Here is a 25,955-nt window from a genome sequence, read left to right on the forward strand (position 1 = left end):
CCATCGCTGTAAGTGTTTAGTGTTTAAACAAACTTGTTTTCCTGACAGCTCCATGTCAGCCTACTACTGGGTATGCTCTGCCCATACCCCCACCTGCAGAACCTAACTCATAAATTTGACTCCTGCCCTCAGGCTGGCATTTCTCTCTTTTCCTCCTCACCTAGTAGGACCAAGCACCCCTTACCTGGCTGCAATAAACTTGTGGCAGTCCACCTGTTGCTCCTCAGGTGCAGATCCCGCTGTATGGACGCTTAAATCAGCTTCTTGTGTGGGTATTATGGCTGACATTGGGATTAATGCTCTGCTAAATGCACGACTGTTCCCAGAGGTGATATCATGGCTGCAGCTATCTGGTATGTAACTCTGCCTGCTTCTATTGCCGTTTTGTCTCTCTGATGCATGCTGCATCTTCCTTTATTCAGTGATGTTTCTCTAGGTTGAATGGATCCCCATATGGCAGCTGGGATGCTTTTTTGAGCTCCATAGCAGCCTGGGGTTGTATAAGGCACCCGCTTTGGGCTATTGAGGTGTACTCCACTTTTGTTAAAAGGTGCAATGGTGATATTACTATTCCCTTGGGTGATCTGTGTACACTGCAGAATATTATCATAATCTGTTACAGAGTCCTACCTCTTGATTCTGCCCTGAACAGAACATTTTTCATTGTCTTGCTTCTGGCATTACCTGGGTTTTGATGAACAAATCACCTGGGTATGTCTGAGCTCTGGTCTGGGAAGCTGCAGTAGTTAACCCCTTAGAGGGTTATTTCCAAGTGCACTAATTCCTATTGCATTGAATTTGTTTTTAGACTGCTTTTTTAGTCTGCATGGCTGTAATTTGAAGTAGATAGGTAACTTTTAAACTTCTTAGTTATCATAAGTTACCAGATGACTTGCGTAGCATTGTACATGTTGTATTTTATTCCTAATGTAAAGTTCTACTTTGGACTTGCTCAGTATTCCTCCTTGTCAGGGATTGATTTTTACTGAAACATGTCCTTGTGCAGCAAGCGGTAAAACTGTGTCTACTGTTACCTCCTTGTACAGTATTTCTTGCTGCCAGTTTGCTGCAAAGCCATGAGTTTCACCTCATCCTAGTAGCCAGTCATTGCAAAGAAGGTAATGGGGCACCGTAATGCCGTGTACACACGGGTGGACTTTTGAGCATCAAACGTCCGACGGACTTTCAACGGCATTACGACAGACTTGCGAACGACCGGACTTGCCCACACACGAACGGACTAAAGTCTGGTCGAAAGTCCGGTCGTTTGAATGTGATGATGTACGACCGGACTAGAATAAGGAAGTTCATAGCCAGTAGCCAATAGTTGCCCTTGCATCCTTTTTTGGTCGTCGGACTAGAATACAGACGAACTGATTTTTCGACTGGACTCGAGTCCGCCGGAAAGATTTGAAACATGTTTTAAATCTAAAGTATGTCTGATTTTCGACCGAAAAAGTCAGCTGAAGGTCCGATGAAGCCTACACACGGTCGGATTGTCCGACGGATTTGTTCCGACGGACCAGTCCGGTTGAAAAGTCCACCCATGTGTACACGGCATAAGAGTTTTTCTTTCAGGCGTATAGGAAGCGAACTATGGCCTCTTGCCATTGAGTCCCTCCGGAATGGCAGGCATCGTGCACCGCCTAAATTGGGCCTGTGCCATTCATGCCTAGGCAGGCAAGCCCTGTATGTGGGCCATACACTCTAAAGGAGTGTTTCCACTCACCCTGTGAAAAGGGTTACCGAGCAGTCCTCTTCAGACTTTTTGTAAAGAGAAGATACGGACGAATATGACTGCAAGAATGCTGCCTTGTTCAAGCAACCAAGGATAAAGATGACGACACCTAAAAGGTTGTAAGCCTGTGGTCAACACACTCTAAAGGAGTGTTTCCACTCACCCTGTGAAAGAGTTACTAAGCAGTCTCCAAGCCTTTCCAGGCAAACAATCTGCTTCAAATTCTACCAAAGAGAAAACAGATGAACATGACTGCAAGAATGTTGCCTTGTTCAAGCAACCAAGGATAAAGATCATGACACCTAACAGGTTGTCACATTTATTAAGCATGTGGTCAATACACTCTAAAGGAATTGTTTCCACTGTGAAGGGACAGTTTCCAGGAAATTGGCACATGTCTCCTACCTAGCTCGTATAAAGTACAGGCTGTCCATCCTGCTCTGCTGGGATGTGGTTGCTGTGTTCACATGTTAAATGCATCGTTCATCAGGGAGCCCCTCTGCTGGTCTCTGGGGCGGTATATGAGGTGTAAATCACTCTCAATGGGGAAGCAGTGCAATATCATGGCTGGATTGGACACTTGCCTTAATATTACGAAGATACTGAACTTCTTTCTGAATGTGGCACTGCACTGCTGCTTAACAGTCATTGAACAAGCTCAATGTTTTTTGCCTGCCTTCTGCAGAAAAACAAATGCCAACCCCAAATAAAGACCAGCACTACCAAAGAAGGGAGGGGACAGTGCCCATCTGCTTTCTAGGTAAGCAGCCCTCTTCAGACTCTTCCAGAGAGAGAGACGCAGATGAACATGACTGGATTAATCCTGCCTTGTTCAAGCAGTTAGTAAAGGAGATGACGAGGACCAATAGGTTGTCACAATTTATTAAGTATGTGGTCAAGACACTCTAAACGAGTTGTCCGAACTCCCCTTGTGAAGAGTCATCTGTTCTGGCAAGGTCCAGTTTTCCTTCCAAAACCAGTAACTGGCCTCAAGAGCTTTCTCAGGCCAACCAACCTTCTTCAGACTCTTCCAAAGAATAATATGCAAGTGAATATGACCCTTTATCCATTTTTTCCAATGAGATGCCTCAAGATAGAAGGAAAGCAGCATAATTTGCCTCCGAAGATAACTTTGCAATTTTCCTATGGTGACTAAATTAAGGCTCATTCTGGAGGAATGGAGCAAAAAAACATGTTTTCACAGCAGATGTCAAAATTATGTCTTTGTGAAGAGAGAGGTGTCCAGCATTTGTAGTCACCCCCTTTGGTTGGTGTGTCCCTTTGGGTTTGACCAGACACATTACTTTACCATTAGTAGATGATGTGGCCTTCAAGGAAGAACTCATTCCCTGCATTTGTTCATATATAATGAAGCTTAACTTGACGGCTAGGTTATGTGATTGTGGATAGTCTGGCTTCCTGCCTCAAGATACATGTCTGAGTTGGTGGTTGGCGATTAAAGAACAGGGTCATCTGACCCCTAAACAGTCCCTCTGTAATTAGAAGGTACTGAATTGTCCTGGTGTTCCTTTCTTCGCCTGTCAGCATCTTCATGCCTGGTGACTATTGGGACCATGGTCTCTCCTGTCCTTGGTTTGAGCGGCTCAGTGGAGAAGATAACCTTTCCAAGGGTTTTTCCTCAATAGTGGATATGCATCAAACTATTTACATCTCACAGACACCTAGTACAAATCTTCTCAGTTGCCAGACAGTGGCACGAGGTCAAGTTCTCCATCCAGCTCCGGAGAAGCTCAAGTTAGCGTTCTTCATTTTGAGAGGCAAAGGTTCTCCGATTTAGGTTGCTCATCGAGAATGGTAGATGCCCTCATGAGCATAGAGGAGCAGCATGAACAAAGTCTTCAACAAAATCTGGCAAAATTCCAAGAATATCCTAAATCAGAAGTATTTTCTCTAGGGAGGCAAGAGTTTGTCAGGTCCTCGGTTTTCTTTAAAGAGATCTCGACATGGGCCTGAGTGCAAGCACACTCAAAGGACACATCTCTTCCATGTAGGCCCTTAGCGGGACTCAGTGGACCTCTTCAATTCTTAAGGCCGTAGTAAAGCTAAGGCCTCCCAGGGCCCCCACGTTTCTACATGGGACCTCACATTAGTACTCAACTACCTGTCTGCTCAAAAATCAATGATGGAGTTGTCGCTATGGGAATTGTCGATAAAGACGACTTTCCTGGTAGCCAAAGCTTAAGCTAGGAGTTGGCGGCTCTAGGGTATAAAGAACCATATACACTAAGTCCTTCCTGGCAGACAGCGTTATACTGCTCCCGATGCTGGATTCTATTACAAAGTGGTCTCAACATTCCATCTATGTCAAGAAATCGTGCGCCTACTTTTCATCTGGAAGCTTGACAAAAAGTTCTTTTTGGATGTCAGGGAGTAGGGATAAGCTCGATGTTCGGGTTGAACATAAGTTTGACTCTAACATCGGGTGTTGATTGGCCAAAGCATGTACCTGATTTGCATGCTTTGGGCAATCACAGCGCGCTTTGCTGAGAGAGCCATAATTGGCCAAAGGCAGGGTGCCTTTGGCCAATCATGGCTCAGGGGAACTAAGTCCACGCCCCACACTATATAAGGCTGCTTACACAGCAGCCGTGTGTAGTGTTGTTGGCATGGACAGAGAGATAGCTTTGAGTTAGATTAAGCAGGCAGGTTATTTAGTTAGTGGCAGTGTATTTGATATATTCAGTCTGTCTAGTATATATACAGTATCTCACAAAAGTGAGTACACCTCTCAAATTTTTGTAAATATTTTGTTATATCTTTTCATGTGACAAAACTGAAGAAATTACACTTTGCTACAATGTAAAGTAGTGAGTGTACAGCTTGTATAACAGTGTAAATTTGCTATCCCCTCAAAATAACTCAACACACAGCCATTAATGTCTAAACCACCGGCAACAAAAGTGAGTACACCCCTAAGTGAAAATGTCCAAATTGGGCCCTAATAGCCATTTTCCCTCCCCGGTGTCATGTGACTTAGTGTTACAAGGTCTCAGGTGTGAATGGGGAGCAGGTGTGTTATATTTGATGTTATCACTCTCACTCTCTCATACTGGTCACTGGAAGTTCAGCATGGCACCTCATGTCAAAGAACTCTCTGAGGATCTGAAAAAAAGAATTGTTGCTCTACATAAAGATGGCCTAGACTTTAAGAAGATTGCCAAGACCCTGAAACTGAGCTGCATAACGGTGGACAAGACCATACATCGGTTTACCAGGACAGGTTCCACTCAGAACAGGCCTTGCCATGATCAACCAAAGAAGTTGAGTGCATGTGCTCAGCGTCATATCCAGAGGTTGTCTTTGGGAAATAGAAATATGAATGTTGCCAGCATTATTGCAGAGGTTGAAGGGGTGGGGGGTCAGCCTTTCAGTGCTCAGACCATACGCCGCACACAGTATCAAATTGGTCTGCATGGCTGTCATCCCAGAAGGAAGCCTCTTCTAAAGATGATGCACAAGAAAGCCTGCAAACAATTTGCTGAAGACAAGCAGACTAAGGACTTGGATTACTGGTACCATGTCCTGTGGTCTGATGAGACCGAGATAAACTTATTTGGTTCAGATGGTGTCAAGTGCGTGTGGCAAGAACCAGGTGAGGAGTACAAAGACCAGTGTGTCTTGCCTACAGTCAAGCATGGTGGTGGGAGTGTCATGTTAAAAAGGGGATACACCAAAACAGGGAATAACATATTAATGTCATTTTTTTTTTTACCAGCATAAAAACTTTTACAATAATGCGTCTCAATAGAAAATGCTGAGTACCGTGAGGAAGCAAACCCAAAGGCCCAAGAATCAACACGCATATGGTGACATATAATCACATGCGGGGATGTGTCTGGTAGAAAGATCGTAACACCAATAAACTCAAGAAGGGTAGTGGGCTAAAGGGTCCCAGCTGTCCGAAAGAGGATATTAAACGCTATACATATGTAATGAAAGCAGGACTGTACATTAGTGTGTAAAAGGAGGGAAAAAAGGGGGGGGGGAGGTTGAAGGGGGGGAGGAAGGGGGAAGAAGGGGGGAAGGGGAAGAAAACGGGGGAAAGAAAGGGGAAGAAGAAGGAAGGAGGGGAAATGACAGGGAGCAAGAGGGAAGTGACTGGGGGAGTGTGGAAAGACAAAGGGAGACAAAGAAAAAAGAGGGAAAGAGAAAACAAGAGAAGAGAAAGAGAGGAGGGGGGGAGGGGGGGAAGGAAAAAGAAGGGGGGGGGGGGAGAAAATTGTTAAAATGGGGAAGAAAGGAAATAAAGAGGAAGAGGGAAGAAGGAAAGGGAGAGAGAAGGACAAAATCAGAAAAAAGGAAGGAGAAACTGGGTGAGATATAAAGGATAATATACCAGCTAGGGTAGTTGGATCAGTCTTCAAGCCAGGTAGGGGCTGTAAATAGTTGAAACACATATGCTCCAGGATTTTACCTCCAATAGCCAAGGTGCATAAGGAAATCTAGAGACTCTGATCTGGAGAATATAAGTAATGTCCAGTTAGCCAGTGTTTAAACTAGCTCCTTGTAAATGTGCCATCATACTGGTAAGTCTAATGGCACAAATAGATCCAATCAAACACTATGTACATACACAAATAAAGCCAGATGGCTACATGTAGAGCTGCTCCTACCTTGTAGGGTGATACAAGTTGAGCAGATCTTGCAACCAGCATGGGTCAGCTAGTTCCTTGTGAGCCTAGCATCGAACAGAGCTTCACTGACAGAGCTGCAATAGAGCTCTAATCATACCCAGGAAGACAGTTATTTAATAAGATGCCAGAATCGCCATCTAAAGAAGAAGCAAGAAAGGCATCAAGTAGTCAATCTACCTGCACAGGCAGAGTGCAGCTACAGAGAGTTTTGTTAGGTTAATGTAGGCAAAGCATGGTCTTACCGGACAGCTTGTAGTGTTGAAGGTAACGCCCAGGCATTAGAGCGCCATAGAGGGTGGTGGCATGGTACAAGGCTATACTGATAGCCTTAAGTACACGCCCCAATCAGGTGTACAACCCGTGCATCACCTGATTCGGCCGAATGGAACTGCGCGCGCACTCGCATCCCACCGCGCATGCACAGCGGCCAATAAGGCCTTCTGTCATGAATTCGGTGTGAGGAGGGAGAGCAGTCCTGAAGGTAACAGATCTGTGAGCTCCTCCCAGTGGTTCCTCCTATATACAGCGTGTAAAGCGCTGTAGAGGCTGGAACCAACAGATGGAATAAGTCTGGAGATGTCAATGCACATAAACAAGAAGTGCATAGTACACATCCAGGGGGAGAGAGGCAGGTCTGAACCAAACGCCGCAGACACCATCCCCTAAATGGAGGGGGGGCAGAATGCGGCTACCCGGCCACACATGTGATCAGTACACCGGCAAGTTGATAGGGTCCAAGGGTTAGTCTACCTCAGTCCTCATTACAGGCCTGAGGCGCAAGGCCAGTAAGCATAATTAGAATGTTAATTACCATGAAGGGAATGAACTCATTCATGGTGCATATAAATCAAAAATATACATCTATAATTGGTACTGGTTGAGTAAACATATGCATGTACATTTTGCAAACAGCAGTGTGATTGAAAATTGAGACTTCCTGAAAATACACAACACTCTAAATCAACAAAGTTGCTGTATATCTATAAAGTGTACTCACAGGGGTATAGTTAACTATGTTTGTCCAAAAAGGAGACTACAGTGGGCAGGGCAAGAGACAGGGGGATCTCCAACCTAAAGAGGGAAAGGGAGCAAGCGGATTGGTGGTGCATAGTTATAATGTAAGTATGCTGAGGTCAATTACGTACTAAATGATTACTGGAAACCATTGGACGTTGTTTCATTGTCATATAGGTCGACCTATGGACCTTATCCAAGGAGTGTCAGCCACCGCTTTGCCAATGAATACAAATCACTTATAGGAGAGGCCTACTATATGGGTTTGATAGACCAGGACACTTACAACTTTTTGGACAATAAATTTCCTTGTATGGCTACATTCTATGCATTACCAAAGGTCCACAAGAACCTTGAAGCAAGATTACTATTGCGACAACACATCATCATCATTGTGTCGGCAATAGGCTCACTGACTGAAAATGCAAGCAAATTCGTTAATTTTTTTCTGACCCCCCATGTCCTACGACTACCTTCGTACGTTCGGGATACCCTAGACCTCCTTAATCAGGTTGAGGGGGTGACGGTCCCTCCCGATGCCCTGCTCGTGACCTTGGATGTGGAGGCCTTGTACTCCAGCATCCCTCACGAGCAGGGTGTCGGGACGGTCTGCTCGTTCCTCATGGAGGAAGACCATCATTTATGGCCCTTTAATGAATTTGTGTTAAAACTACTCCTTTTCATATTGACACACAACTGTTTTCTGTTCAATGGTTCCCACTACCTCCAGGTACAGGGCGTGGCCATGGGCACATGTTGTGCCCCGGCCTACGCCAACCTGTACCTGGGGGGGTGGGAACGTCACGCCTTTTCAAATGAACAACTCAGTAGCCACACCAATGAGGTGTTGGTGTGGCTAAGATATATTGACGATATTTTCATTATTTGGACCGGGTCCCAACAAACACTAGCTTCTTTTGTAAATCACCTTAATAGTAATACTTTTAATCTAAAGTTTACTTATAACAGTGATTTACACAAAATCTCTTTTCTAGATCTGACGATCTACAAAGATGCCAATTACTGTCTGGCCACCACACTCTACCGTAAAGAGACGGCAGGGAACACGATACTGCATGCTTCTAGTGCCCACCCTTCCACCTTGGTACGAAGTATCCCCTATGCACAGTATATCCGGCTTAGGAGGAACTGTACCGTTGACAGCGACTTTAAACATCATACGGACCTACTTAGGGAACATCTCCTTAAACGGGGATACTCTAAGTCCCTACTTTGTAAAGCCTTTAATAAAGCCTGTGACCAACCTAGAAATACACTGCTCTTTTCTAATAAAACCAGGGGGGAGGAACACTCAACTGTTAAATTCATCACACAATACTTGCACCAACAGTATCAATTACGCAATATACTGCAGCAACACTGGCACATTCTATCTGAGGATCCCATTTTAAGGAAATATGTCAGTGATCACCCAGAGATCGTGTTCAAAAGAGCACCCTCTCTGCGTGACAAGCTGACCAGGAGCCATTTTGTCCCCTTACAGGCTCACACGACTAACCGAGTGGATATGTACACTTGTGGGCACTGTTCTTTTTGCCCCTGGGTATCTACAGGCCATAGATTCCAACTACCGAATGCTGAGACATTTTGTCCACACTTTCGGGCTGACTGTAATACCCAGGGTGTGATATATCTGATGACCTGTAAGTGTGGGATATTTTATGTTGGCAAGACCATCCGCCATCTGTGGCAAAGGATACGTGACCACGTGTATTACTCAGCAAATGGGAAGATGCTCAGTCCCATCAGTAGACATCTCGACTTATGCCATCGATTTGACACTTCTGTTGCGACCTTTATTGTGTTAGCAGTAATCCCACAAGACTCAAGGGGGGGCGACTGGGACAGGAGGATACTCCAACAGGAGGCAAAGTGGATTGAACGCCTGAATGCCACTAGGTGGCCAGGTATTAATGAAGTACAATCTTATAAATCTTTCCTTGGATAAGGACCGTAGGTCGACCTATATGACAATGAAACAATGTCCAATGGTTTCCAGTAATCATTTAGTACGTAATTGACCTCAGCATACTTACATTATAACTATGCACCACCAATCCGCTTGCTCCCTTTCCCTCTTTAGGTTGGAGATCCCCCTGTCTCTTGCCCTGCCCACTGTAGTCTCCTTTTTGGACAAACATAGTTAACTATACCCCTGTGAGTACACTTTATAGATATACAGCGACTTCGTTGATTTAGAGTGTTGTGTATTTTCAGGAAGTCTCAATTTTCAATCACACTGCTGTTTGCAAAATGTACATGCATATGTTTACTCAACCAGTACCAATTATAGATGTATATTTTTGATTTATATGCACCATGAATGAGTTCATTCCCTTCATGGTAATTAACATTCTAATTATGCTTACTGGCCTTGCGCCTCAGGCCTGTAACGAGGACTGAGGTAGACTAACCCTTGAACCCTATCAACTTGCCGGTGTACTGATCACATGTGCGGCCGGGTAGCCGCATTCTGCCCCCCCCTCCATTTAGGGGATGGTGTCTGCGGCGTTTGGTTCAGACCTGCCTCTCTCCCCCTGGATGTGTACTATGCACTTCTTGTTTATGTGCATTGACATCTCCAGACTTATTCCATCTGTTGGTTCCAGCCTTTACAGCGCTTTACACGCTGTATATAGGAGGAACCACTGGGGGGAGCTCACAGATCTGTTACCTTCAGGACTGCTCTCCCTCCTCACACCGAATTCATGACAGAAGGCCTTATTGGCCACTGCGCATGCGCGGTGGGATGCGAGTGCGCGCGCAGTTCCGTTCGGCCGAATCAGGTGATGCACGGGTTGTACACCTGATTGGGGCGTGTACTTAAGGCTATCGGTATAGCCTTGTACCACGCCACCACCCTCTCTGGCGCTCTGATGCCTGGGCGTTACCTTCAACACTACAAGCTGTCCGGTAAGAGCATACTTTGCCTACATTAACCTAACAAAACTCTCTGTACCTGCACTCTGCCTGTGCAGGTAGATTGACTACTTGATGCCTTTCTTGCTTCTTCTTTAGATGGCGATTCTGGCATCTTATTAAATAACTGTCTTCCTGGGTATGATTAGAGCTCTATTGCAGCTCTGTCAGTGAAGCTCTGTTCGATGCTAGGCTCACAAGGAACTAGCTGACCCATGCTGGTTGCAAGATCTGCTCAACCTGTATCACCCTACAAGGTAGGAGCAGCTCTACATCTGGCTTTATTGGTGTATGTACATAGTGTTTGATTGGATCTATTTGTGCCATTAGACTTACCAGTATGATGGCACATTTACAAGGAGCTAGGTTAAACACTGGATAACTGGATATTACTTGTATTCTCCAGATCAGAGTCTCTAGATTTCCTTATGCACCTTGGCTATTGGAGGTAAAATCCTGGAGTATATGTGTTTCAACTATTTACAGCCCCTACCTGGCTTGAAGACTGATCCAACTACCCTAGCTGGTATATTATCCTTTATATCTCACCCAGTTTCTCCTTCCTTTTTTCTGATTTTGTCCTTCTCTCTCCCTTTCCTTCTTCCCTCTTCCTCTTTATTTCCTTTCTTTCCCATTTTAACAATTTTCTTTCCCCCCCCCCCTCCTCTCTTTCTCTTCTCTTGTTTTCTCTTTCCCTCTTTTTTCTTTTTTCTCTTTTTTCTTTGTCTCCCTTTGTCTTTCCACACTCCCCCAGTCCCTTCCCCCTTGTTCCCTGTCATTTCCCCTCCTTCCTTCTTTTTCCCCCTTCTTTCCCCCGTTTTCTTCCCCCCTTCAACCTCCCCCCCCCCTTCCCCCCCCTTTTTTCCCTCCTTTTACACACTAATGTACAGTCCTGCTTTCATTACATATGTATAGCGTTTAATATCCTCTTTCGAACAGCTGGGACCCTTTAGCCCACTACCCTTCTTGAGTTTATTGGTGTTACGATCTTTCTACCAGACACGTCCCCGCATGTGATTATATGTCACCATATGCGTGTTGATTCTTGGGCCTTTGGGTTTGCTTCCTCATGGTACTCAGTGTTTTCGATTGAGACGCATTATTGTAAAAGTTTTTAATGCTGGTAAAAAAAAAATTAGATTAATATGTTATTCCCTGTTTTGGTGTATGTCTTTTCTTTTTTTCTTTTTCCCGATTATAGGTAACTCAAACAAGCTCCTGAAGAAGCATTCAAATTGCGAAACATGTAGAGCTATACTGAGCTATATCAGTTTGAGGTCCTTTAGTGGAAATACAGGGGTTGGATTCCCTCCTTTTGTGTAAGGGTTATCCCCCGATCTATTTCCATATATTTATGTGGTAGTATTTATTACCATTTTTGCAATGTATTGCGATTTTTAAAAAATGTTTATGTCTGGGCTTTTTTGTATTTCTTTGTATAAATAAAAATTTATATTGAATTTTATGACTGGTGCCTACAAAGTCCATATGTTCCGCTCTTCTGGGTGTACCCCCTTTTTAACACTTATAGTTTAGGACGTTGGCACTGCCCTATATATGAGATCTCCACAGTCCATCCTGTGATGAGATTTAACAGCCCTCCATTTTTTCAGTGGGAGTGTCATGGTCTGGGGCTGCATAAGTGCTGCCAACACTGGGGAGCTACAGTTTATTAAAGTGAACCATCAATGCCAACATGTACTGTGACATACTGAAGCAGAGTATGATCCCCTCCCTTCGGAGACTGGGCCACAGGGCAGTATTCAAACATGATAACGATTCCAAACACACCTCCAAGATGACCACTGCCTTGCTAAAGAAGCTGAGGGTAAAGGTGATTGACTGGCCAAGCATGTCTCCAGACCCAAAACCCTATTGAGCATCTGTGGGGCATCCTCAAACGGAAGGTGGAGGAGTGCAAGGTCTCTAACATCCACCAGCTCCGAGATCTCATCATAGAGGAGTGGAAGAGGACTCCAGTGGCAACCTGTGAAGCTCTGGTGAACTCTATGCCCAAGAGGGTTAAGGCAGTGCTGGAAAAAAATGGGGGCTACACAAAATATTGACACTTTGGGCCCAATTTGGACATTTTCACTTAGAGGTTTACTCACTTTTGTTGCCAGCGGTTTAGACATTAATGGCTATGTGTTGAGTTATTTTGAGGAGCCAACAAATTTACACTGTTATACAAGCTGTACACTCACTTACTTTACATTGTAGAAATGGAAGTGGGAATAATTACTGTGCTAACCCCAAAAAATATTAAATGAAAAAAGCAGCTACATAAAAATGTGACAGACAAAAATAAAATGGTGAAAAAATGTAGCGCTGACCAGTGTACACAAATATCGTGATATATATGAAATAGCACATCAAAATAGCAATGAATAATACAAAAACTCAAAAGTCCCTCTAAGAACAATGGGTGATTAACCAAACAATACAAAATGATGTGAGAAAAATGATACAAGACCAATCAGCATGTACAACCTCGAAGAGCCATTCAATGGCTCTTCGAGGTTGTATATGCTGATTGGTCTTGTATCATTCATTTTAATTTAGTGTAGTCTATATATATTGGCAGTGTGGGAGAGGTGATCTATGCCCCTGTTGAAGGCCCATTGGTCGAAACGCGTAGGGATCATTTTATCACTCATTGCCCCGCATTTTTATTGGTGATCACTTTTAAACCTGTATGCTGTTTTTTTTTAGAAATAAATAACCTTTTTTGACCTACACCATGTGGAAGCAATTTTTTTCTCCACATACCATCCGGATGCGAGTGGGTGTGCTGTTCCTTTGAACCTACCATCAAGATCCTGCCTTGACAGTTTTTGGATTGGAGGTCGGATTGGAGGCTACCCACGGTTCCCCTGGATCCCATCCTAGAGGTCCAAACCATCTCGAGTTTCATAAATCTGCCGTTTGCGGCACACTGCCTGTATGACTCTGTGTCGCTGACATTAGGAGTCCATCTGTTCCGGTAAGAGCATCCACTTCCCATTTTGTTGTTGATGATTTTCCATTCTTGATGTTTCTTCAACGGACAGAGTTTCACTTCCATTTCACTCTCTTTGAATTTCCATCATCTAGTTTCTGTCTATACTGTTGGTTATGTTAGACATTACATTTTTCTCACATCATTTAGTATTTTTTGGTTAATCACCCATTGTTCTTAGAAGGACTTTTGAGTTTTTTTATTATTCATTGCTATTTTGATGTGCTATTTCACATATATCACGATATTTGTGTACACTGGTCAGCGCTACATTTTTTGACTACTTTACATTGTAGCAAAGTTTCATTTCTTCAGTGTTGTCACATGAAAAGATGTAATAAAATATTTACAAAAATGTGAGGGGTGTACTCACTTATGTGAGATACTGTGTGTGTGTGTGTGTGTGTATATATATATATATATATATATATATATATATATAGTGCATTCTGTGTTGTACTGTTTCTAATACACTTCAGGCGGTGTATTAATATATATACAGTCTCATGTATGTGTATATATACCTTATACTCTGCATCCAGGGTAGCCTATATCTACAGTGCATTCTGTGGTGTACTGTCTCTAATACACTTCAGGCGGTGTACACAGTATAAAATACAGTGCAGCCGTTGTACAGTTTCTAATACAGTGCAGGCGGTGTACACAGAATCTAATACAGTATGGACAGTTTCTAATACACTTCGGGCAGTGTACACATTATCTAATACAGCGTGCACAGTTTCTATTACACTTCTGGTGGTGTACACAATACAGTGCAGCCATAGTACAGTTTCTAATACAGTGCAGGAAGTTTACACAGTATCTAATACAGTGTGTACAGTTTCTACTACACTTCTGGTGGTGTACATAGTATACAATACAGTGCAGCCGTTGTACAGTTTCTAATACAGGACAGGCGGTGTACACAGTATCTAATACAGTGTGTACAGTTTTTACTACATTTCTGGTGGTGTACGCAGTATCTGTCAGGAAGTGCACGGCAGCATCCAAGATGGCGACCGTGGACGTCCCCCTGTTCTGCATGTCCCACGTTTCAGCGCACCTGTGCATGTGCACACATGTGCACACACGAATACCTGTGCACACGCGCACAAGCTTGCGCACTAGTGCTGCACGAAATGCTGGCGTTGGCGTGCACGGACGCACATGAGCGTCCTGTAACATTTGTGGTGCTAACGTACTATTTAAACTGCCTTACTTTCTTGGATCAGTGCTGCCTGGTCTACAGCGTTACCTGTGATCCCTAATTATCATTTGCCTGTACCTGCTCCAGTTGACCCTACCCGGCTTGCTCCTGACTACCCCTGCTTATCTGCCTGCACCTGACCTCAGCCTGTTTTGACTACATTCCTGTCTGCTCCTTCTGCCACCTCACTGCCAGCCTGTTGCCAAACCTACCTGTACCTGAGACTATGTTCCTGCCTGCTCCTTCTGCTACCTCGCTGCCAGCCTGTTGCCGAACCTGCCTGCACCTGACTCTGCTCCAGTGTCCACCTGCTCTGGACTAGTGTGCCTATGCTTCCAGTCTATCTGCCTGCACTTGCCTGAGCTCCAATTTCCAGGCCGACTGCTGTTTCTGGGTCCATTCCAGTTCCTGCTTCAGTTCCAGTCTAGCTCGTCTACCAGTGTCTTGCCAGGCACTCGTGCAACTCTGCACTCATGCGCCTCCTGTTTTCTCTATCAGGGGCCTCGAGTCAGAGGTGTAAGAGAGGCCTCCCTCTGCATACCAGACTCTACCATCAGGTACGTGACAGTACCAGGCACCCATGCCAGAGTCTGTGCAGGGAGCCTCTCCCATGGAGGAACTCTGCCTACACCTGGCAGACCTCACCCAGACTGTTAAAATCGCACAAGAGGCATACACCCGATTGGAAGAACGTATCCAAGCTCTCTCCTCACCTATTACAGCCCCGCAAGGAGCTACCTCTGTAGTGGCAATATTGCCTCCTGAACCCAGGGTTCCCGCACCTGAGAGATTCGCTGGTGACCGCAGTAAATTCCGGACATTTCGTAATGCTTGCGAACTCTACTTTACCCTGCAGCCACGCACTTTTTCCCTGGAAGTTACCAAAGTTGGGTTCGTCATCTCCCTACTACAGGGCGAGCCCCAATCATGGGCTCACCGCCTGCTGGAACAAGGAGCTGAATCCCTGACTTGCCTAAGCAACTTTTTTGACTCTATGGCTCAGCTCTACGAGGATCCTCAACTGACTGCAACTGCGGAAGCAGCATTACACACCCCCTATGCTTCTGATTTCAGGTGCTGGAGTTCCGATACCAGCTGGAATGAGGCTGCTCTTCCCCATCAATTCCGCATTGATCTTTCTGAGCCTTTAAAAGACGAGTTGGCCCGAGTTGGCGTTCCCCATGCTCTGGACTTTTTGATTAATCTGGCCATCCAAATTGATCGCCGGTTACAAGAACGGAGATCTGAAAGAGCGACGAAGCCAGCCTGTCCGGCCTGGGAGTGGCCCCAAGTCTCAAACTCCAGCAACCTGACATCTTCTGCCGCACCTACACCTGATATCCCTGGACCAAAGCGTCTCGGCATGCTCTGTCCCTCACTTTCCTCCGAGGAGCGTCAACGCCGTCGACACAAGAACCTCTGTTTGTACTGTGGGAAACCAGGACATTATGTGAGATCATGTCCAGCCAAGATCCGTAAGGGCCAACCCATCTCCTCTGCCAGCATACCAATCCTGCCAACTCACCTGGCTCTTCCTATTGTGCTACAGCTTCCGAGAAGAAGTATTCCTGTCTCTGCTATAATTGACTCTGGTGCGTGTAGCTGTTTTATGGACTTATCTTTCATTTCAAGGCACCAAATTCCTCTGCAACCCAGGGCCCAGGGACTCTCAGTACATCTGGCTGACGCGTCTGCCATTAAATCCGGACTTGTGACTCAAGAGACTATACCTTTACCTGTCATTATAGCTGATAATCACAAGGAACTGTTATGCCTGGATGCCATCGCATCTCCCTTGTTCCCTGTAATCCTTGGTATGCCGTGGCTCCAGACACATAATCCTCTTATCAACTGGGCAGATGGAGAAGTCAAGTTCCATTTTCCTTACTGTCTCCAGCACTGCTTGCCGGAACTCTCACCTGACCCGCCTTCCTTGTTATGCTTGGACTCTGACGCTGAAACCCGCTTATCTGTACCAGTTGCTTATCACGAATTTTTAGATGTGTTCAGCAAAAGGGGAGCTGAGACTCTTCCTCCTCATCGGCCGTATCTCCTCCCGGGGGTTGAGGTTCCTTTTGGAAGGAGTTTTCCTCTGTCAGAACTGGAGCTTGTCGCCCTAAAAGGCTACATAGACGATTATCTAAGAAAAGGCTTCATTCGCCCCTCCACCTCTCCGGCAGGAGCGGGTATTTTCTTAGTGGAGAAGAAAGATCATTCCCTTCGTCCATGTATAGATTATCGTGAACTCAATAAAGTTACGGTCAAAAACCGTTACCCTCTTCCCTTAGTGCCCGAGTTGTTCCAGAGGTTGGGAGCAGCAACCATATTTACAAAGCTGGATCTCCGAGGGGCTTACAACTTGGTACGGATCCGGGAGGGAGATGAGTGGAAGACGGCTTTTCGCACCCGATTCAGGCTTTTTGAATATCTGGTGATGCCATTCGGCCTATGCAATGCCCCAGCCACATTCCAGCACTTCATTAATGACATTTTTTTGTGATTACCTGGACTTGTTTGTTGTAGTGTATCTGGATGATATCTTAATCTTCTCTTCTTCCATTGATAACCACCGCAGGCATGTCAAGAACGTACTGGACAGACTACGACAACATGGGCTATACGCTAAACCAGAAAAGTGCGAGTTCAAGCGACAAAGCATCCAATTTTTGGGACTAATTATCTCCACCACAGGTGTCAAGATGGAGCCACAAAAGCTCACTGCCATTCTAGATTGGCCAGCCCCAGTGGACAAAAAAGGCATTCAACCCTTTGTCGGGTTCCTGAAGCTCAAACAGTTAAAAAACTGTTCACTTCCGCACCAGTTCTAAGGCACCCTGACCCGGCATTACCTTATGTATTGGAAGTAGACGCGTCAGAAACAACAGTTGGAGCACTACTATCCCCAAGACAGGGACCCAAGGCCTTGCTACACCCAGTCGCCTCCTTTTCCCGCAAACTGTCAAACTCTGAAAGGAATTACGACGTCGGGGATCGAGAACTCCTGGCCATTAAGAATGCTTTGGAGAAATGGAGTTACCTCTTAGAAGGAGCAGTGCACCCGATCCTAATCTATACGGATCACAAGAACCTGGAATACCTGAGGACTGCCAAGAGACTCAAAGCACGCCAGGCTAGATGGGCACTCTTCTTTTTCAGGTTCTCCTTCCATCTAACTTACAGGCCAGGATCTAAGAACACCAAACCTGATGCACTCTCCCGTATGTTCTGTGAGTCCGGATAATCTGCACTGCCTGACACTATCCTGTCTTCCGAGAACTTTCTGCTGCTTCAGGGAAACCTGCTTTCTCAAACTAAGCAGGCTTCTGTGACCCTTCACCTCTGGGAATAATTCTGCAGGCCAGGGATGGTCTGCTTGCTGTAGCACAAGGACAAAATATTCATACCAGAAAATCTACGTGTTACAGTCTTGGGGTTGTGTCATGACCACAGGTTAGCCGGACATTTCGGGATCAGCAAAACTGTTGAACTAGTGCAATGCGCATTCTGGTGGCCTCAAGTCTAAAAGGACTGCAAAGGCTATGTAGAGTCCTGTACCACATGCATAAGGAACAAGAACAGCAAAACCAAAGCATGGGGTTTGGTGAAACTGCTATCGGTCCCGGAAAGACCCTGGAAGAATATTTCAATTGATTTTATCGTGGAGCTTCCCCCATCAGATGGTTTTTCCACCATATTTGTGGTGGTAGACAGACTATCCAAGATGGCCCACTTCCTGCCCATGAAAGGCACACCATCTGTCCTGGAAACAGCTCAAATTTTCGTGAAGGAAATTGTTAGACTCCACGGAGTCCCAGCAAACATCGTGTTCGACCGGGGGGTACAATTTACCTCAAGGTTCTGTAGGTCACTATGCGAAACCCTGGGAATTGAGTTGTCATTTTCTTCCGCATACCGCCACCAAACGAACGGGCAGACAGAGAGAGCTAACCAAACTCTTGAACAATATCTACGTTGTTTTTCCTCATTTTCACAAGATGACTGGGCCGCATTACTTCCTCTAACGGAATTCGCTTATATTAACTCCATCCACTCTGCCACAAAACAGTCCCCATTTTTTGCTAATTACGGATTTAACCCATCATTTCCTGCTGTCTTTGAAACCATACATTTCTTTGATTCTAATAACAAATTGCTACCATGGCTAAAACACAAGAACATAACAAATAGGTCTTTCACAAGAAGAGGCGGGGAGAGTTAAGGTTGGAACCTGGTGATCGGGTTTGGCTATCCACAGCAAACCTGAAATTAGCATACCCCTCTAAAAAGTTAGGTCCTAAATTCATGGGACGGAGAATTAACGATGTGGCCTACGAGCTAGAACTGCCAAACTCCTTTAAGATACATCTTGTCTTTCACGTAGCTTTATTAAAACCCGTGACCCCTGATCCATTCCCTGGTTGGGATACAGTGGGGACACTCATATTTTAGTGTTAGGACCACAGATATCAGGGTGCCGTGACGAGGCTCTGTGGCTTACGCGTGCGTTTGCAAATGCGAGCGGACTAAACCCCTGTTTTTAACGCACACTGTTAGACAGGTTAATTGGTTGTCTGCGAGCTGGTGGTAAGTAGGCTTGGATTTTTTCCTGGGCATTCCCCAGGCTTTGTTGGTATCAGGATACGGGTCCACCCGAACCAATATTGATTGACGGGACAGAAAAATTCGAAGTCGAGGCAATTCTGGACTGTAGGAAAAGAAGAAACCAGATCCAGTATCTCGTTAAGTGTAAAGGGTATGGCCCGGAGGAGAATTTGTGGGAACCTGAGGATAATGTCCATGCTGAGAGACTTGTTCAGGCATTCAAGAGATCCAATCCTTTGAAATTGGCCCGATTGGGCATCCAGAGGCTGCCCATTGGGAGGGGGCAATGTCAGGAAGGGCACGCTAGCATCCAAGATGGCGACCATGGATGTCCCCCTGTTCTGCATGTCCCACTGAGAAGGGCCGCACGCGCACACGCTTGAGCACTAGTGCTGCACAGAATGCCGGTGTTGGCGTGCACAGGCGCACATGCGTCTGGTGACGTTTGTGGCGCTAACGGACTATTTAAACTGCCTTACTTCCTTGGATCGGTGCTGCCTGGTCTACAATGTTACCTGTGATCCCTGATTATCATTTGCCTGTACCTGCTCCAGTTGACCCTACGCGGCTCGCTCCTGACTACCCCTGCTTATCTGCCTGCACCTGACCTCAGCCTATTTTGACTACGTTCCTGTCTGATCCTTCTGCCACCTCGCTGCCAGCCTGTTGCCAAACCTGCCTGTACCTGAGACTATGTTCCTGCTTGCTCCTTCTGCTACCTCGCTGCTAGCCTGTTGCCGAACCTGCCTGCACCTGACTCTGCTCCAGTGTCCACCTGCTCTGGACTAGTGTGCCTACGCTTCCAGTCTATCTGCCTGCACCTGCCTGAGCTCTAGTTTCCAGTCTGACAGCTGTTCCTGGGTCTGTTCCAGATCCTGCTTTAGTTCCGGTCCAGCTCGTCTACCAGCAACCTTGCCAGGTACTTGTGCGACTCTGCACTCCTACGCCTCCTGTTTTCTCTATCAGGGGCCTTGAGTTAGAGATGTAAGAGAGGCCTCCCTCTGCATACCAGACTCTACCATCAGGCACGTGACAGTATCTAATACAGTGTGTACAGTTTCTAATACACTTCAGTGTATTAGAATACAGTGTGATGTGGTGTTGCAAAACAAAAAATACATCATGCCCAGAAGGCCACCAAGGAAAGGCAGATGCTCACAGGCCACTAAAAGAGGGCAAGCAGCCTTTGTGTCTACATTCAACAGTGGTGGTCGTGGACATGGTGCATCCTCTACAGATGGCCATGGGGCACGCTTGTCCTTTTTTTCTGCTGCTGGCCATGTTATTGAGTAGGAATGGGCGAACGGTTAGGCCCGAGCATAAGTTCGGACCTCACTTTGGTTGTTCGGATGTTCTGTGAACACCGAACAATATGCGGTGTTCAGGGTAAATTCGAAAGCTGACGGAAAACTGTTAAAGTCTATGGGACACTAACATGAAAAATCAAAAGTGCTCATTTTAAAGGCATATATGCAAGTTATTGTCATAAAAAGTGTTTGGGGACCTGGGTCCTGCCCCAGGGGACATGTATCAATGCAAATTTTTTTTTTAAAACGGAAGTTTTTTCGGGAGCAGTGATTTTTTTAAATGTTTAAAGTGAAACAATAAAAATGAAATATTCCTTTAAATATCGTGCCGGGGGGGGGGGGGGGGGTTCTATAGTATGCCTGGCACATTTTCCTGTGTTTAGAACAGTCCCGCAGCAAAATGACATTTCTAAAGGAAAAATTGTCATTTAAAACTAGATATAGATTAAAACTATAGATAAAACTCATTGAAAAAAAGGGCATGGGTTCCCCCCCAGTCCATTACCAAGCCCTTTGGGTCTGGTGTAAATATTAAGGGGAAAAAATTGCGTGGGAGTCCCCCCAAAATCCATACCAGGCCCTTCAGGTATGGTATGAAAATTAAGGGGAACCCTGCGCCAAATTTAAAAAAATGTCGTAGGGGTCCCCCCAAAATCAATACTAGACCCTTATCCAAGCACGCAACCTGGCAGGCTGCAGGAAAAGAGGGGGGGGACGAGAGAGTGTCCCCCCTCCTGAACCGTACCAGGCCACATGCCCTCAACATGGAAAGGGTACTTTGGAGTAGGCCCCCAAAGCACCTTGTCCCCATGTTGATGGGAACAAGGGCCTCATGAATGAATGAATGAATAATTTGTAAAGCGCTGGAAATGCGAACGGAGTCCCCTCAAGGCCCGGTGGTTGTGGGGGTATGCGGGCGGGGGGCTTATCGGAATCTGGAAGCTCTCTTTAACAAGGGGACCCCCAGATCCCGCCCCCTCTATGTGAGTTGGTAACGGGGTGCTGGACATTTTTATTTTTTTATTTTTTATTAAAGGACTTGTCCCAAGCTGTCTCTTGTCTTTTTTACAATTTTTGACACTTTTTTTTGTGAAATGGTAGGGGTACAATGTACCCCGTTACCAATTCACATAGGGGGGCTGGGATCGGGGGGTCCCCTTGTTAAAGGGGGCTTCCAGATTCCAATAAGCCCCCCACCCACATACCCCCACAACCACCGGGCAAGGGTTGTGGGGATGAGGCCCTTTTCCCCATCAACATGGGGACAAGGTGCTTTGGGGGGCAACTCCAAAGCACCCTCCCCATGTTGAGGGCATGTTGCCTGGTATGGTTCTGGAGGGGGGGCGCTCTCTCGCCAGGTTGTGTGCTCGGATAAGGGTCTGGTATGGATTTTGGGGGGGCCCCTACGCCATTTTTTTAATTTGGTCCCAGGGTTCCCCTTAATTTCCATATCAGACCTGAAGGGCCTGGTGTGGATTTTAGGGGGACCCCCACGCAATTTTTTTAAAAATTTTGGTTTGGGGTTCCCCTTAAAAGGCCTGGTAATGGACTGGGGGGACTCCATGCTGTTTTTTTTCAATGAGTTTTATCTATATTGCAGAGACCCGGCAATTCATTACAGCCACGATCAGTTTTAAATGACAATTTTTCTTTTAGAAATGTAATTTTGCTGTGGTACTGTTCTAAACATGGGAAAAATGCGCCACTTTACAGGCATACTATAGACACCCCCCAGGCACGATATTTAAAGGAATATTTCATTTTTATTGTTTCACTTTAAGCATTAAAAAAAAATCACTGCTATCGAAAAAATGTCCGTTTTTAAAATAAAATTTGCATTGATACATGTCCCCTGGGGCAGGACCCGGGTCCCCAAACACTTTTTATGACAATAACTTGCATATAAGCCTTTAAAATGAGCACTTTTGATTTTTCATGTTAGTGTCCCATAGACTTTAACGGTTCGTGTGGTCTTCCGAATTTTTTTGCCTGTTCGGTATGTTCTGGTGCGAACCGAACCAGGGGGTGTTTGGCTCATACCTATTATTGAGTGGATAACAAAGCTGTCCTCATCCTCCTCCTCCTCTGTCACCCAGGCTCAGAGTAGTTTGCCTTCTATCGCAGCTGCTAAAGCGATCTATTCCACTGGCTTCTTGTCCACAGTCACTCCTTCCATAGCCCCACCATCATGCACGGAGGAGTCCCCAGAATTATTCGAACACAGTGTCGCGTACATGCTGCTGAAGGATGTGCAGCGATTTGAAGGCTTTGATATTGGTTCCCAGGTTGAGGAAGGGAGTAACGTGAGCCTAGAGAGAGGGGGTGCCACAGAAGGACAGGAAACTGTCTGTCATGTTCCCCCAGCTGCAGTATACTGCCAAGTTTGCTCCAGTGACGAGGAGGGAGGGGATGATGAGGTCACTGACTGTACTTGGGTGCCTGAGAGAAGAGAGGAGGAGGCACAACTCCAACGAGGCAGAATGCCCTCTAGGGGGCAGCTTAAGGGCAGCCACCCTATTGTATCACACCACAGAGCTCCACAGGTGCAGGGCGCTGCTGACTTCCTGCTGACTTTTAAAAGTTCCTTGGTGTGGGCCTTTTTTGACACGTGTGCAGCAGATCACACCATTGCTGTTTGCAACCTATGTCTGAAGCGGATCAAGCGTGGCCAGAACAGCAGCCGCTTGGGCTCCACATGCTTGACCAGACAACAGCACTTGAAAGACCCACATCAAAGAAAAACTTCTCCTTGCTCCTTATCTGGGATCTCCAACCGTACTATACCTCCAGTCCTCTCAAAAACCTGCACTAAGAGGAATGAAGGTATAGCAATAGGTGTCCCAAGTACTTGCAGCCAATCTGCTAGCAATACACCACCAATTGATTTTAGCGGGCAACCGTAAAAAGAAATTTGGTCCCAGCCATCCACATGTTCAGCGTCTAAATGCTAGCTTGGCCAAACTGCTAGCATTGCAACTACTGCCTTTTTAGCTGGTAGACTTTGCCCCCTTTTCATGAATGTATGGAATGTGCTGTACCTCAATGGCAGGTTCCAAAACACCATTTTTTTCATGGAAGGCCATTCCAGCTTTCTACTGGTATGTGGAAGGCAATGTTTTGGCCTTGTTAGACAGGGCGGTCAGCAGTAAGGTTCATATTACCGCTGACCCATGGTTCAGCAGGCACGGGCAGAGATGTTACCTTTCCTTCACAGCACATTGGGTAACTCTGCTGGCAGCTGGGAAGGATGAATGACAGGGTTCATGGTTGTTGGAGCTTGTTCTGCCACCACGCCTCCAAAATGCTAGTGGTGATACTACCACAGCCCTCTCCTCCACCCCCTCCTCTTCTTTTTCCTCTATGGCCTCTTCTGCAGATTTGTTCTCTAGACCAGTGGTGCTCCGTAAGCGTTCAAGGGGCTACGTAAGCAGTCAGGCTAAAAGATGCCATTCGGTGCTTGAGTTGGTCCGCCTAGGGGACAGGAGCCACACTGGGGCAGAGATTATGTCAGCTCTGCAGGGGCAGGCTCAGAGGTGGCAGACACCACTCCAGCTTCAGCCAGGAATAGTATGTGACAATGGCACCAACCTTTTCTCCACCCACTGACCAGGGACACTTGACTCATGTTCCATGTTTGGCACAAGTCTTGAATTTGGTGGTGCAGCGGTTCTTGAGCAGGTACCCAGGCTTACAGGATCTCCTGAGGCAGGCCAGAAAAGTCTGTGGTCATTTTCGCCGGTCATATAATGCCAGTGCTCGGCTGCCTGACATTCAAAGGGAATGCAACCTGCCCACAAATCGTCTCATTTGTGACATGCCTACAAGTTGGAACTCAATATTGGCAATGCTGCAGCGGTTGCACACACAGCAGAGGGCCCTGAATGAGTAACTGTGCGAGTATGGCACCAGGACAGGGTTGGCTTCTTTTCGCTATGATCAAGGATGCATGCACTGTCCTGTCACCATTTGAGGAGGCCACAAGGATGGTGAGCAGCGACAATGCATGCACCAGTGACACTGTTTCTCTAGTCTTCCTGCTGGAGCACATGCTTTGTGGAATCATGGACAGGGCACTTGAGGCAGAAGAGCGAGAGGAAGAGGAGGACTTCCTTTCCTCTCAAGGCCCCTTTTATCCAGATAACATTCCTGCGGGCACACCAAGCACACAGGAAGAAGAGGAGGAGGAGGATTGTGTCAGCATGGATGTAGAGGATAACACAGCAGCAGTCTTCAAGGGATGGTTTTCAGTCCCCAGAAACACAAGGAATTGTACATGGCTGGGAGGAGGTAGTTACGGATCATGTGATCCTTAGTGACCCAGAGGACTCAGAATCGAATGCCTCTGCAAACTTACACTGCATGACCTCTCTGATTCTGCAAAGCCTGCGAAAGGACCCTAAGATTCATGGTATGAAGGAGAGGGATCATTATTGGCTTGCAACCCTTCTTGATCCACATTAGGGTAAGGTTGCAGAACTCATCCTGCCTTTGCAGAGGGAGCAGAGGATGAAACATCTTCAGGAGGCCTTGAAGAAAGGTTTGTGCAATGCATTTCCAGACCCTGGGAGGTTACCATTTCCTAGTGCTAGACAACGTGTTGCTGAGGCTTCGTTCAATCAGAGGAAGAGAGGTGGAGAAGGTGGCCGGCTGACCAATGCCTTTAAACAATTTTTCAGTCCTCAGTGCCAAGGTCTGATTGGTTCAAGCAACCATTGCCAGCATCTGCATTAAATGGTGCAGGAATATCTAGAGGCGAGAGCAGACTTGGAGACCTTTCCATCAGAGCATCCACTGGGTTACTGGGTCTTGAAGATGGACCACTGGCCAGAACTTGCTCAATATGCAGTTGAGCTACTGGCCTGTCCTGCATCCAGCGTGCTTTCTGAAAGCACATTCAGTGCTGCTGGAGGGTTTGTAACTGATCAAATGCGCCCGTCCACAGACTCCATTGATAGGCTCACATTCATAAAAATAATTCAGCCTTGGATCAGCAGCTATCAAGCACCTGATGCTGATGTAACTGATTGAATTTGCTATGGATGTGGGATCCCTTGAAGACTGCCTATGCTGACTATCCTCCTCAATCTTGATGATGCTAGCTTCCAACAATATTTTTGGTTTAGGGCACCACCACCAGGCCAGGGGCATGTAATTACAATTTTTGATATAATATTTCAACACAGGGCCCGTTCCTGCGCCCAACAAGAGGGGTTACATTGTTGTGGTACCACCACCCAAGACCCAATTTTTCTGCCCCTGTTTAACAGGGGCATGTAATTGCAATTTTTGATACAATATTTCAACACAGGGCCTGTTCCTGCGCCCAACAAGAGGGGTTACATTGTTGTGGCACCACCACCCAAGACCCAATTTTTCTGCCCCTGTTTAACAAGGGCATGTAATTACAATTTTTGTTACAATATTTCAACACAGGGCCTGTTCCTGCGCCCAACAAGAGGAGTTACAGTGTTGTGGCACCACCACCCAAGGCCCA

This window comes from Aquarana catesbeiana, linkage group LG03 (genome assembly GCF_042186555.1).
Source record: "Aquarana catesbeiana isolate 2022-GZ linkage group LG03, ASM4218655v1, whole genome shotgun sequence".
NCBI classification, from domain to species: Eukaryota; Metazoa; Chordata; class Amphibia; order Anura; family Ranidae; genus Aquarana; species Aquarana catesbeiana.